Genomic DNA, 13,876 nt, shown 5'->3' with positions numbered 1-13,876 from the left:
GTGGTCCTCCTCTCCCAGCCTCCCTAGCCCCTGGGATTACAGGCATGCACCACCATGCCCAGCTAAGTAGTCTGTTTTCTGTTGCCAATAACACAGTACCACATATTGGGTACGTTTTTAAGAAAAGAGGTTTATTTGGGCTCACAGTTCTGGTGCAAGGTCAAGGGGCTATATCTGATGATGGCCTTTTTGCTGGCAGAGTCTTGAGGTCACCCAGGGCGTCACAGGGCAGACACAGGAAGCATGCATGTGTCTGTGTCCTTGTTTTTCTGCCTCTTCTTAGAAAGCCACAATGTTCATTGAGGGAGGGTGCCACCCTGATGACTTTAATCCTAATCACCTGCCAAAGGCCCCGCCTCCAAACACTTGGTTAAGTTTCCGCCCTCTTAATATCTTACAACTGAGATTAAATTTTAACACATGAAATTTTAACACACTCAAATCATCCAAATCATCAAAGAAAGAGGGGAAAGTGTGTGTGTGTGTGTGTTGTTTGGATTCTGATTCAAAAAATCAAAGGTAGGTGTAACCACGATGAAAAATAGCCCAGCTTAGGAGATCCACGGTACTCTGACTCCAGGGCTCTCACTGGCTCCCACCTTACATACTAACGTCCAGCAACATCAAACCACATCGAATCCCTAGAGCTGATCTTGAGATGTGCCTGGAGTCAAGTCTTGTTTTACAAAACCAGTTTGCAATGCCGGGCACAGTGGTGCATGCCTATAATCCCAGCCACTCAGGAGGCTGAGGCAGGACAATGGAAAGCTCAAAGCCAGCCTCAGCAATTTAGCAAGGCTCTAAGCAACTCAGAGCTGGGGATGTGGCTCAGTGGTAATGCACTCCTGGGCTAAATCTCCAGTACCCAAAAACAATAACAACAACGAAAAAAACCAAACCAAAACAAACAAACAAAAAAAAAACAAGTTGCAAGGGAAGGAGCAATGTGGGGAGGAGGAAAAAACTCAGACCCTCCTCTTGGGGTAGGGCGAGATGAGAGCTGAGATTCAGCAACTGCAATGTGAGTGGAAGTTTGAGAAGAGTAGAAGTGATTTAAGGTGAGATTAGGGAGCTTTGGTGATGATACGCCCCCAACCCTGCCTATTCATGGAATGCCTTTGGAGCAGAGTGACTTTGATGCTGTGACAGATCTCCAAGATATATAGCAGAGTGGCTCAAGAAGTCATGATTACCTTCAGGCCATATCCTGCCAGATTCTGTTTATATCTATCTCCCCATGGCCAGCCCCTCGAGGGCAGAGACTATTTTCAACTTTAGATTTCCCACGGTCTACATAAAGCGCCTGTCACTTCATACACATCGAATGAATGAATGAATGAATGAAGCCCCCTTCATCCTTTGCAGAGATGGTCTTCTGACATAACACATGTTGTTATTAGATATGTGAGTGCCTCCTAAAACATTGAACCTAACCCTGGTCATCTCCACAGCAATGCTTTCGACTTAGAAACACACTCACTGTGCAGAAGCTAGGGAGCCACTTTCTCGGGCATCCTTGAGACACTCACTTCCCTCTGTGAATGGAAAGCCCGGGCTGCTTCCTGTTTTCACTTGCAGCTCGACTCTGTGAGTGTCTGCGGTGTACATGTCTTGTGATGTGTTACAGCAGCTGTGATGGGGCTCTCGTTGCTATTAAATGACAACTTCGGAAGGAGAACCCTGCACACGTTGGGAAAAAGACTGAGGGCAACCCAGAGTCACTCTGGAAGGGACCAGCTGTTCTGGGAGGTCTCAGTCCTTCACAGGTCACCATCTGTCTACTCAGGAGAAAGGTAGGGGAGATGAATGCCATGGCTGCCTTCACCCTGATTCTCTGTCTAGAGGAAAGGAAACACAAAAATGAGAGAAAGGTGACCACGTGAGAACCTTGGTTTCCGTTAAAAAAGAGCCTCCTTATATGACCATGATGTGGTAAGCCATGTTGGCTCTGAAGGATACTGGAAGACCCCAAAACTTCTATTCTCCTTCAAAAGTGAGTTGTCCTCACTAAGGGTATGCTGTAAGACAGGCAGGCATTGCTCACTGAGGAGACCCAGAAAGTCCAAGAGAGCATCAGCCCCAGACAGAAGGAGCAGGAAGGTCAGGGGCCATTGACCACAGAAGGTATGCCGTATGGGTTTGTTCAATGAATGAATAAATGAATGAGAAAGATTATCATACACATGGAAGTGTACATTCTGCAATGTCTATTAAAAATTAGGAAAAAAAAGCCTAATTTCTCCATTATTTCAATCTCACATAGGTCCCCAAATTGGCATTTCCAGATCTTTCTCAAGAAGCTGAGTCAAGCCAGGCACAGTGGCACACGCTTGTAATCCCAGCTGCTCGGGAGGTTGAGGCAGGAGGATCACAAGTTCAAAGCCAGCCTCAGCAATTTAGCAAGTCCCTAGCAACTTAACAAGACTCTATTTCAAAAAATGTAAAATAAAAAAGGGCTGGAGATTTGGTTCAGTGGTTGAGCACCTCTGGGTTCAACCCCTACAACAGCCTCCTTCCCCCCAAATAAGCTGAGTCCAACTCATTTAGTGTCTAGGACGGCACTAGAAACCCAGGCTTTTTGTTTGTTTTGTGGTACTGGGAATTGAACCCAGGGCCTTGCACACACTGAGCATGTGCTCTAGCATTGAGCTGTACCCACAGTCCTTTTTAATTTTGGGGAGGTTGGGTACTAGGGATTGAACTCAGGGTCACTCAACCATGGAGCCACATTCCCAGCCCCATTTTGTATTTTATTTAGAGATAGGGACTCGCAAAGTTTGCTTAGCACCTTGCTTTTGCTGAGGTTGGCTTTGAACTTGAGATCCTCCTGCCTCAGCCTCCTGAGCCGCTGGGATTACAGGCATGCGGCACAGCATCTGGCAAGCCATATGCCCTTTAACAGAGGGAATACCTCAGCTCCTACCTTCCTGCCCATCCCTCTTGCTCAGTTCCGGTTGCCTGAGTTTCCATGGATTGCCACCTACCAGGATTTTCCCAGTGTGCACTGACATGCCGATGGGCGTTGCCTCTGCCTGTGGGTGCCTCTTCCGGACTATTCCTCACTCCTCCCTTGGCAGCTGGTATGTGGGCCAGGCCTGGTCACCACACCCAGGTTGATACTCGGCGCCCTGAGCTCTGGCTCATCTGACAGAGGGGTCAGGCAGTCTGTGACTCCGTTTATTTATTTTGGTCCCTCCTAATTTAGTTATTTAACAGTTTTATTGAGACATAGTTCATATCCCATAAAACCCACCCTTCTAAAGTGTGCAATATAGTGATTTTAGTATATGTACAGAATTGTGCAACCATCACCATTACCTAATTCCATAACATTTTATCACTCCCCCAAAGAAATCCCATACCATTAACACTCATTTTCCATTCCTACTTCCCCTCAGCCCTTAGCTACTACTCTCTGTCTCTGTGGATTTGTCTATTCTAGATATTTTATAGCACTCTACCTCTGAGCCACATATGTGGCCTTTCGTGCCTGACTCCTTTCAAATAACACAATGTTTTGGGGTTGTTTTTTTTTTTTTTTTTTTTTTTGTAGTGCTGGGGATTGAACCCAGGTTCTTGCATATGCTAAACAAATGTTCTACCACTAAGCTACAACCCCAGCCCAACAAAGTGCATCTAGATTGTGGCCTTTTTCAATATTTTACTCTTTGCATAGCTGAATAATATTCCATTGAAAGGATATACCAGATTTTATTTATCTATTTATCGGTTGACAAAAATTTGGCTTGTTTTCCGCTTTGGGACCATAAGAAAACTTTTGCTATGAACATTCAAACAAGTTTTTGTACATATGTTTTCAGAATTGCTGTTTAACTCATTAGGGAACTGCCAGAATGTTTTCCAAAAAGCTTGCAACATTTTACATTCAAGGCACAAAGTTCCAATTTCTCTATATCTTTGTTAGTGTTTGTTATTACACTATATATTTTTTTTCTTTTTGAGGTGTTGGCAGTTGAACCCAGAGCCTAATGCATGCTAGGCAAGGGCTCTACCACTGAGCTACAGCTACAGCTCATATTATCTTTTTTTTTTATTGTAGTCATTCTAGTGGAAATGATGTTGGATCTTTCTGTATTTTTTGTTTGTTTGGTACCAGGGATTGAAGCCAATGATGCATAATCACTGAGCCAGGTCTCCAATCCCCAGCTCCCCCGCCCTTTTATGGACACAATGTCTTTATTTATTTATTTATTTAGTGCTGAGGATAGAACCCAGTGCCTCACACATGCTAAGTGAGCACTCTTCCTCTGAGCCACAACCCCAGCACCTTCCCAGCTCTTTTTAATTTTTGTTTTGTGAGAGGGTCTCACTAAGTTGCTTAGGGCCTCGCTAAGTTTTTTTGCTGAGGTTGGCTTTGAATTTGTGATCCTCCTGCCTCAGCCTCCTGAGCCACTGACATTATAGGCATGCGCCACTGTTCCTAGCATACTGTGGTTTTGATTTGCATGTCCCTTCCAGTTAGTGATACTGAATTATTTATTAAATAGATATATAAGTGATACTTATATATCTATTTCTTTGAAAATTTGAGTTTTTTTCTTCTTTTTTTTCCCCCTTGAGGTGTTAGGGATCAAACTCAAAGCCACACTCAAGCTAGGCAAGCATGCTACTACTAAGCTACGTCCCCAGTTCAGTTACTTGTCTTTTAATGTTGAATCACAATATTTTTTAATATTCTGGCTACAAGTCCCTCATCAGATACATGATTTGCAAATATTTTCTCTCATTCTGTGGGTTGTCTTTTCACTTTCTTGATGGTATTTTTCAAAATGCAAACATTTTAACTTTGATGAAATTCAATTTATATACCTCTTTTCTATTTACTACCAAGCGCTTTTGTGATGATATATAAGAGAACATTGCCAAATTCGAGATCACGAAGATTTACTACTGTTTTCTTCTAAGAGATTTATAGTTTTAAGCTCTTGTATTTATATCCATTATTCCCTCCCATGATTTTCAGTGTATCATCTCCCAGGGGCAGAAGGGTTTTATAGCATCTTTGTTTGTTGTAATTTTCTCTACATCGTCTGTTGTTACCCTTCCTTTGGGAAAAGCCATGTCTTTAATAAAGTTGTTCGTGTTTAGTTTGGTGAAACAGGTATTCATACCTCCGATGGCCTTTGACTTCCATCATGTCAAAACTCAGCAGGAATGCCACAAGATATGCTTTTTAGCCTACAATTAGTTGGAGCCCCGAAACAGACCAAGACTGAAGGAACTTCAGGCGTTGACAACTTTGGAGGTGGTGTCAAGCTCGGTGGTTTAAAGTAGGACAATCTCCTGTGACCTCGATCCTGAGGGAGAAGGAATACAACTGCAGAACTCTCGAAGGGGGCTCTGCTGCTTGGCAAGCTGTCACCTCCCCAGAAGCCTGACCACCCAGGGAAACTTCTGCATCTGTGGCTTATTGTGTTGTGGCTTTGATTCTTCAGTTCAGCCATTGTCTGCCAAGATGTTTGCATTTGGAAGTTCTTCATTATGCTTTTGAGAAAATGATTTCACATTTTTCTCTCTGAATCCTGTATTCATCGATCGTTTTAGGTTGATGGCAAAATTAGTTTTCATTTCCTTAGGCATGGGTTTTGTCTGGTTGTTGATTTTTTTAGTATATTTGGTATATTTGTTCTCAGGTTTGTCAGTAAATCTTTCAATTTTTTATTTATCTGGACCTTTTCCAAAATAACAAATTCACTTTATTTAAAAAATCAAACTCTGTTTCACCTAGTGAATTTTTCTAGGATTTAAATTTAGCATACCTGGAAGAACAGGACCCAAAAGATAATTTAAACCAGACACATCTTTTCTCAGGTAGCCATAATTTTATCCCTTTTTGAACCAAATCTGCTAAACAATGTAGTTAACAAGGGCTAAATGTGTAAATTTCTATGAGGAGATAATCACCTTCCTTAAGGGAGAAACAGTTAAAATCTAGCCTTCACTTTATAGTAAGTCAACTCACACAATATGCAGGGACAGCTCAGTCATTCTTCCAAGGGAGATTTTTGAAGCTGATCTGTGACTATTTTCTGTTATCCAATAAATGGAAATAACATCCATCATCCAGAAAGTCAAAGTGTGGTTACAAAAAAAAAAAAACAAAACAAAACAAAAAAAAACCACAGAGTATATGAACTCTTAGTGGTAAAAACTCCACTGTCATTTCAAGGTTTCAAGGTGTGGATTAGGATGATCTGAAGCCCACACAGTGGCATGGGGTCTTGGGCCATCTCACTGTGAGGATGCTTTAACGGAAATAACTGAGTTACCAACTTGTATATAAATGTGTTTTCTTTTTCTTTTTTGGAATAGTAAATTTCACATATGATTGAAAGCCATGAGATTTTGCTAATCTAGGTGAAATGGTTTGTGTAATATGATGGTCCTTTGGATAAAGCGTTCATGTAAGAAAAGAGATGCATTTGTATTTTTTCAAATAATAAAACTTTTCCCCCTAATTTTTGTAGTATGTTTTACTATGATAATAATAATAATTATAATAATAAAAATTAGGCTAATTATTAGGCTATAATAATAAAGTAGGCTAATTCCTTAGATTCTCACCCTGAACTCAAATGCACGTTCACAGTTTTACAAACACACAATCAAGAGCACACATTTCCTGCTACTCTACTGGAAAACTTCAAAATAAGCAGCGTTTAATGGTGGAGAAGCAGGCCAAAAGTCTGCTGCTGGAGCTTGGGGCGGGGGCATCCCTAAATTCCAGGTCACAGGGCAGTTTGCCCTGGCAGTTGGCTCGGGGTGCTTCTGCCCCCAACTGGACAACTCGTGGAAGTGCAGGCCCTCTCCCAGGGCGTTTCTACAGGAAAAGGAGCCTGAAGAGATGATATTTAAGAACCTAATGATATTTGGATAAATTGGCCTCATTGCTCAAAAGTGTTCTGGAAGAGCCTTCCATGGAGAAACTAATCATGTAGCAATCCTTTTATGTTCCCTACCTACTTTTCAACACACACACACTTTTTTATACCTTCCAGCGCCTTGAATGTGCTAGGCGAGGGCTCTACGGCTGAGCCGCAATTCCAGCCCTCAACACATATAGTTTTAATATCCCAGAATTTATTCTAGGTATTTACATACATTTCTAATGTACAGAAGAAAACATAGATTCACCCTATTTTTTGTTTTGTTTTTTTCTTTTTTGCAGTATGGAGTATTGATCTCAGGGACTCTCTACCACTGAGCTATACCCCCAGCTCTTCTTGATTTTTCATTTTAAGACAGGGCCTTGATAAATTTCCCAGGCTGACCTTGAATTTACAATCTACCTGCTTCAGTCTCCAGAGTAGCTAGGATTACAGGGGTCGGCCACCATGCCTGGCTGGTACTTGCTATTCTTTGACCTCCTTCTTTCACCTGTAGCTATATCCTGGCAGGGTCAGGGGTAGGTGAGGCAAGCAAGACCCTATGCCACCCTGAGAATGGCCTCCTTACACAGTGGGCCTTCTGTCAATACATGCAGATCTGCCTGGTTGTCCTTTTAATGCCTGAATGTTCTGTGGCATAAATAGGTCACAATTAACCATTTCTTTCTTGATGAAACTTTGGTTTTTTTTTTTCTTTTCAAGTTTTTGCTATTGCTACAAAATTGTGTTGACATCATTATAGGTATTTTTTTCTCCCAGGCAGTTACAATATTTAATTTATCATTTATTCATTTTATACCTTATTTAAGAGACATTTCCTACTTTGAAGTCATAATGCTGTCTTCTTGTATTTTCTTTCTTGTTTTTTTTTTTTTAATTTAATTTTGGAACCCAGAAAAGAGAATTGAGTTAATCATTATCTTTGTTAACTTTCTGTTGCTAATAACACAATACCATAGACTGTGTGACTTTTAAAGAAAATAGGTTTATTTTGCTTATGGTTCTGGTACAAAATTGAGGGGTAGTATCTGGTGATGGCCAAATCTTATGGCAGCACAGGACAAGACACAGCAAGCATGTATGTATGATGTGTCCTCTCTCCCTTCTAAGAAAGCCACCAGGATGCAATCATGGGTCCTCCACCTTGATGACCTCAGCTACTCCTAATCATCTCCCTAAGGCCCTATCTCCAAAGCCAGGCTCAGAGGTGCACGCCTATAATCCCAGCTACTCGGGAGGCTGAGGCGGGAGGATCACAAGTTTGAGACCAGCCTCAGCAATTTAGCAAGACCCCGAGGAACTTAGAAAGACCTTGTCTCAAAATAAAAGATAAGTCGTAAAGCACTACTGGGTTCAATCCCCAACACACACACATACACACCCACCTTTTATCAACCCAAAGGCCCTACCTCCAAACACATAGTCAAATTAACTGTCCTCCCCTCAATACTTCATGATGGGGATTAAATTCTAACATGAGTTTTTGCAGGCGACAAATCATATTCAAACCATAGCAGCCATGCTCCTCCATTCGCACTCCACAGCGACTGGTCCATGGAAGGTTCCTCTTTTTTGTTCATTTATTCTCTTTTATCCCCATTTCCCATTCCCATCCCCCCATCTACTGTGGACAGTCATGGCAGTGTGTTTGGTAGGTATTATAGTGTCTGTATGCTTCCTAATAAAGTGTCTGTACACAGTGTGTTTATGTAAATGATACTGTGCCATAGATCTTAGTCTATTTCTGTTTTCTCTCAACACTGTTCTACAACCTCTTCACATAGCCCTGAGTATTAGTCAGCTTTTTGTCACTGTGACCAAATACCTGACAAGAACAGCTTAGAGGAGGAAAACTTTATTTGGGGATCATGCTTTCAAAGGTTTCAGTTCATGGTCAACCAACTCCATTGCTCTGTGCCTGAGATGAGGGAGAACATCATGGCAGAAGGGTGTGGTGGAAGAAAGCGGCTCAGCTCACGGCAGCCAAAGATGAAAGAGAGGGTGGAGACATAGTCCAGGCCACATCCCAGTGACCTACTTCCTCCAGCCACACCCCACCTGCCTCCGGTTACCACCCAGTAGTCCTTTCAAATTATGAATCCAACAAAAGGATGAGGTCACACCTCTCATAATCCAATCATTTTTCCCCTCTGAACATTCTTGCATTGTCTAACACATGAGCTCTTGGGAGGCAATTTTTAAATCTAAACCATAATACCATGGTATGCTTAGTTTTTGCTTCTAAGCAACATATGCCCGTAGTATTGAGCTCCTGAAGTCCCAACTCCCATTACCACAAACAGCCTGCGATGAACAACCTCTTGTGTGGTCCTGGGTATATTTCCAGGATGGCTTGCATTTTCTTCTAACATTAGACTTTGTTTTTTCTGTAGTTTATATACCTGTCCACATTTTATTGGTTCATACATTAGAACATTTGATTTTGCTATGATCTAATCTTTATTATTGAAATTTTCTGTTGGCAAAAAAATCCTGATTTTCATGTTGACCATGTTGTTTTGTTTTTAGTTGTAGATGAACACAATATCTTTATTTATCTATTTATTTTTGTGTGGTGCTGAGGATCGAACCCAGTGCCTCATGTGTACAAGGCAAGCACTCTACCACTGAGCCACAGCCCCAACCCCTACTATATTGTTTTTAAAAACTCTGAACTAGATTTTTAAAAAAATCTTAGCTCCCAGGTTTGTGTTAGATGATAATAATACCATTTAGTTTGGATCCCTCCTAAAGCCTAAGGACAGGACTGGGGTCACAATAGTTTAACAGGGAGACTATCTCAGGGAGAAAGTAAAGAAGAGGTCAGAATGACACAGGGAAGGAGGGAAAGCCAACCAACGGTGGGTCATTGAGCTGATCATCACTGTAAATGATTGGTTCAATGTCCCTGGACACCTTCTGAAGAATTGGATAGAAATTTCCTAGAATTATCCTGCTGAAATATGGGAGGTTGGGACATTCATCAACAACCTTCAGCCTCCACTGGCAACCTCCCACCACCTGACCTCCATACATACTTCCTGCGATGACTGTGCATGTAGGTACACTGAGCAAACTTCCAAACTGAGGACAAAATTCTGAGGTAGAAAAGCTGGGGGACTCCTTTGGTATTCAGACAGGAAGCCATCCACACACACACACAGGGGCTCTTGACCACAGCTGAAATCTCACAATTAAGTTCCAGCAAGTCTGCTACAGCCACCCTAAGTAGCCACCTTGTGAGTGTATATATCTTTGTCTCTGTTCTCTGACCTACTTTTTGCCCTGCACCTTGCTACTTATTTATTGACTACACCTGACTTCTCTGTTCTGACCCAGTTAGACCCACTCAAATCTCTCCCTGGGCCTGGCCTATGACAACAGTCCCTCTGCCTCTCTGGCCCCAGCCTCTCCACTCATCCACTGACGAGCCTTCAGCAGCTCAATTCTGGATATTCCTCACTTTGCTCCTGCCCAGCAGATATGCTGCGTTCATAACTCTTTCTCTTCTGTACCACTTACATTTTAAACCTGCCAGAATCTCTGTCAGCAACAGTCAGTCCTACACAGATCACTGGCTTACTTGGTGGGTTAGTCAGATTTCTGCTATTATAACAAAATATCTGAGATAATTAACTTATAAAGAGAAAAGGCTGTTTTGGTTCACAGTTGTAGAACTTCCAGTCCATGACTGAGTGGACTTGTTGCTTTTAGGCCTTCGATAGGGTTGCTGGATACAATGGTGGAACAATGTGGCAGAATAAACTGCTCACCTCATGTGCAAGAAACAAAAGAGGAAGAGAAGGGGTCTGGGGTCCCATGATTCTCTTCATTGGCATGCCCACCCACAATGACCTAAAGACTTCCATTGGGTTCTATCTCCTAAAGGTTCTAACACCTCCCAATAACACCATGTTAAGGAGCAAACCTTTAAACACATGGGTGTTTGGGGGATATTCAGCATCCACCTGGACTTGCATGAAGTGCCCTACTCAGCTTCAAAAAATAAAAATAAGGAGAAGGATGCCTAATACTGTTTGAGCACTCACTCAATGCATCATCACCTTATTCTATTTTTGCTACAACCCCATGAGGTAAGTACTACCATCATGTCGACCTTACAGAAGAGGAACTGGGGTTGGGAGGCAACTCATGTGGTTGTTGCAGCCAGGGTTCAAGTGCAGGTGTTTGGCCATAAGGGTTTCTTTCAACTACTCCAGCATCCATGGGGTCAGCCATCAACTGCTATCTGAGCCTTGGGCAAGGGATTTCACTTCTTATGCCTGGTTTCTGACCTTTCAAACAGAATATTCCATCTTGGCTGGTTTGTTGTTGTTTGTGTGCTTTTATAGTTTTCTTGATTTATGGTGTTATATTGCCAAGTTCCTCTGCTCCCAGGGCCAAACTTAGCTGATTTCTCTCCCACCAGCCTCCTGATAACTTAAAATTCAACAATTAAAGGTTAATTCATTTGCTCCTCACCCCCAGTTATATGAGATAGGATACACATTAATCCTTCTTGGCCACTTATACCTTAGCATGAGTAAATTTATGATCCTTTCCCAAGAGCTAGTTTTGAAAGAGAAGAAACATGAATGCTCTAAGCCTGGATTAAAGGAAGCCACTCCAGGTCATCACCCTGGAGAAGAGCAAGAACACATGTGTACCGGGATTGATGTGTAAGAATGTTCTTGGCAGCATTGTTTGTAATAGTCTTGAACTACAAGCAAGCTGTCTGTTAAGAATAGAATGGGCTTTTGGCTTAGAGGTTTACCCCTTCCAGGTGGCACGGTACAATGAACTCCTGCCTCCAGCCTTCCACCTGCCGCTGCCAGGACCTACCCTGGCCTCCTTGGTACTCAGCACACTGGCCATGTTTGACCAGGCCCTTAAGCCCTTCTTGCAGAGCCACCACCTCCAACCACTAACTGACCCTGTGGATCAGTGTGTGGCCTACCACCTGAGACGTGTTAGACAGAGCCTCCCAGAGCTGCAGATGGAAGTCATTGCAGACTACGAGGTATACCCCAACGGGTGCCCTAAGATTCTGGCCCAGACAGCAGCCCATGTGGCAGGAGCTGCTTATTACTACCAACGCCAAGATGTGGAAGCTGACCCATGGGGAACTCAGCACATAGCAGGTGTGTGCATACACCCCTGATTTGGGGGCTTGTTTGCCATCCGAGGTGTCGTGCTGCTGCCAGGGACAGAGACGCCAGATCTGCCACGGAGAAAGCCCCCTGACTGTGTACCTTCTAGAGCTGCCTGAATTACCCTGCTTGAAGGCTTCAATTTCCATTGGCGTGACTGGACTTACCGGGGTGCTGTGACACCCCAAAAGCGTTACTCAGAAGAACAAAAAACCTATTTTTCCACCCCACCTGCCCAACGCTTAGCCCTGTTAGGTTTGGCCCAGACCAAAGAGGAGCCTAGCACTATATTCCCTGAGTTTCCCTTTACAACACTCACAAAGAAGCCCCAGATTCCCAGCAGTGCACGGAGCTGGCTCAGCCCTAGCATCTCACCACCTGTATCCCCTGGCCCTTGATACCTTCCCTATTCTGTGGAATCCCATTTATAGTGGTACTTGCTAGGACTTTTTGGACTTTGGCAAAAGTAAGGTTTTATTTTGGGGTACAAGATGACCATTTCTTGGTCCCGATTTTCAATAATAAAGATTAAGGAAGATTTGGTTAAGGCAAAAAAAAAGGAATAGAATGGGCTGGGCATGGTGGTGAAGGCCTGTTATCCCAGTGGCTCAGGAGGATGAGGCAGGAGGATCACAAGTGCGAGGCCAGCCTCAGAAACTCAGCAAGGCCCTAAGCAACTTAGTGAGACCCTGTCTCAAAATAAAAAACAAAAAAGGACTGGGGATGTGGTTCAGTGGTGGTAAAGCAATCCTGGGTTAAATCCCCAAAACCAAAGCAAAAACAAAAGCAAAAAAAAAAAAAAAAAACAAGTACAATGGGAAAATGCACCATAGTGTATTCATATAATATGGCAATGAAAATTATAGCTCTAGTCAGCATTTTATTTGAATCTTGCAACCGGAATATTGAGGGAAAGGAGCGTGATGCAAAATGATGCCTACAGTGGAATCCACGTCTGCAAAGTTCGGATCTAGATGGCAGATTACAAAGAATAAAAAGGGAATTAAGGTCACAGAAGCTAGGATGATAGTAAATAATTCCGACAGGGAGGGAGGAGGTTGTGATGCTCTCAGAGGTTGCATGAGGAGCTTCTCAATGCTGATGATTACAGCTTCTTGACTTGAGTGTTGCTGCACAGAGCACTATTTTATGATTATTTGTTTAAACATCCAAATGTGTTCTATCCATTCTTCTATATATATGTTTTATTTCATTCTTTCAAAAGACAAACAAGAAAGTAGGGAAGGATTGAGGGAAGAGGAGAGGGAAGGAAGAAAAGAAAAGAAGGAACGAGAGACAGGAAAGCCAGCCCCTCGCCCTAGACCTCACTGCTTTGTGATAGATAATCCAGACTAGGTTGGGAGACTGCGGAGGGGGAGTGGTCAGGTTTGGGGCACACAACATCTGGGAATTTTCAACCATACTAGATACTGCCTGTTCTCCGAAGTGTCTGAACCAATTTATTCTCTCATCCCGTTGTTACAGTGACTCACTATTGTTGGATAATATCATTTTTAAAAATTTGCTTCTTTTGTAAATGACTTATTGTTAAGTTACATTATCCTAAATAATTAATGAAGTCAAATGTTTTTAAAGATCTTTTTATCATTTCTGAGGTGCCTATAAAAGTCTTTGGCCTTTCTCTCCCCATTGGTTAGTCTATCTTCTTCTTACTGGAGTATATATAGGGGCCTATTGGTTGAAAATATTCATTTGATGACTTGTTGCCTGTGTTTCTCTAGGATACCTCAGGGGATTGGCACATCTTTATTGGCAACTTCTGCCCTGTCTGGGTTTTTGTTTGTTCTGGTAGCAGGG

General features: G+C 42.6%; 1 pseudogene; it reads left to right on the top strand.

The window, feature by feature from the left end:
- The first annotated feature begins 11,644 nt into the window (after nt 1–11,644).
- LOC114089578 (cyanocobalamin reductase / alkylcobalamin dealkylase pseudogene) lies at nt 11,645–12,500 on the top strand (annotated as a pseudogene).
- Nucleotides 12,501–13,876: the final 1,376 nt, after the last annotated feature.

This window comes from Marmota flaviventris, chromosome 2, assembly GCF_047511675.1.
Source record: "Marmota flaviventris isolate mMarFla1 chromosome 2, mMarFla1.hap1, whole genome shotgun sequence".
Classification (NCBI taxonomy): Eukaryota; Metazoa; Chordata; class Mammalia; order Rodentia; family Sciuridae; genus Marmota; species Marmota flaviventris.
The sequence above is the reverse complement of the archived record's forward strand: the minus strand, read 5'-3'. Positions and strand labels throughout refer to the sequence as shown.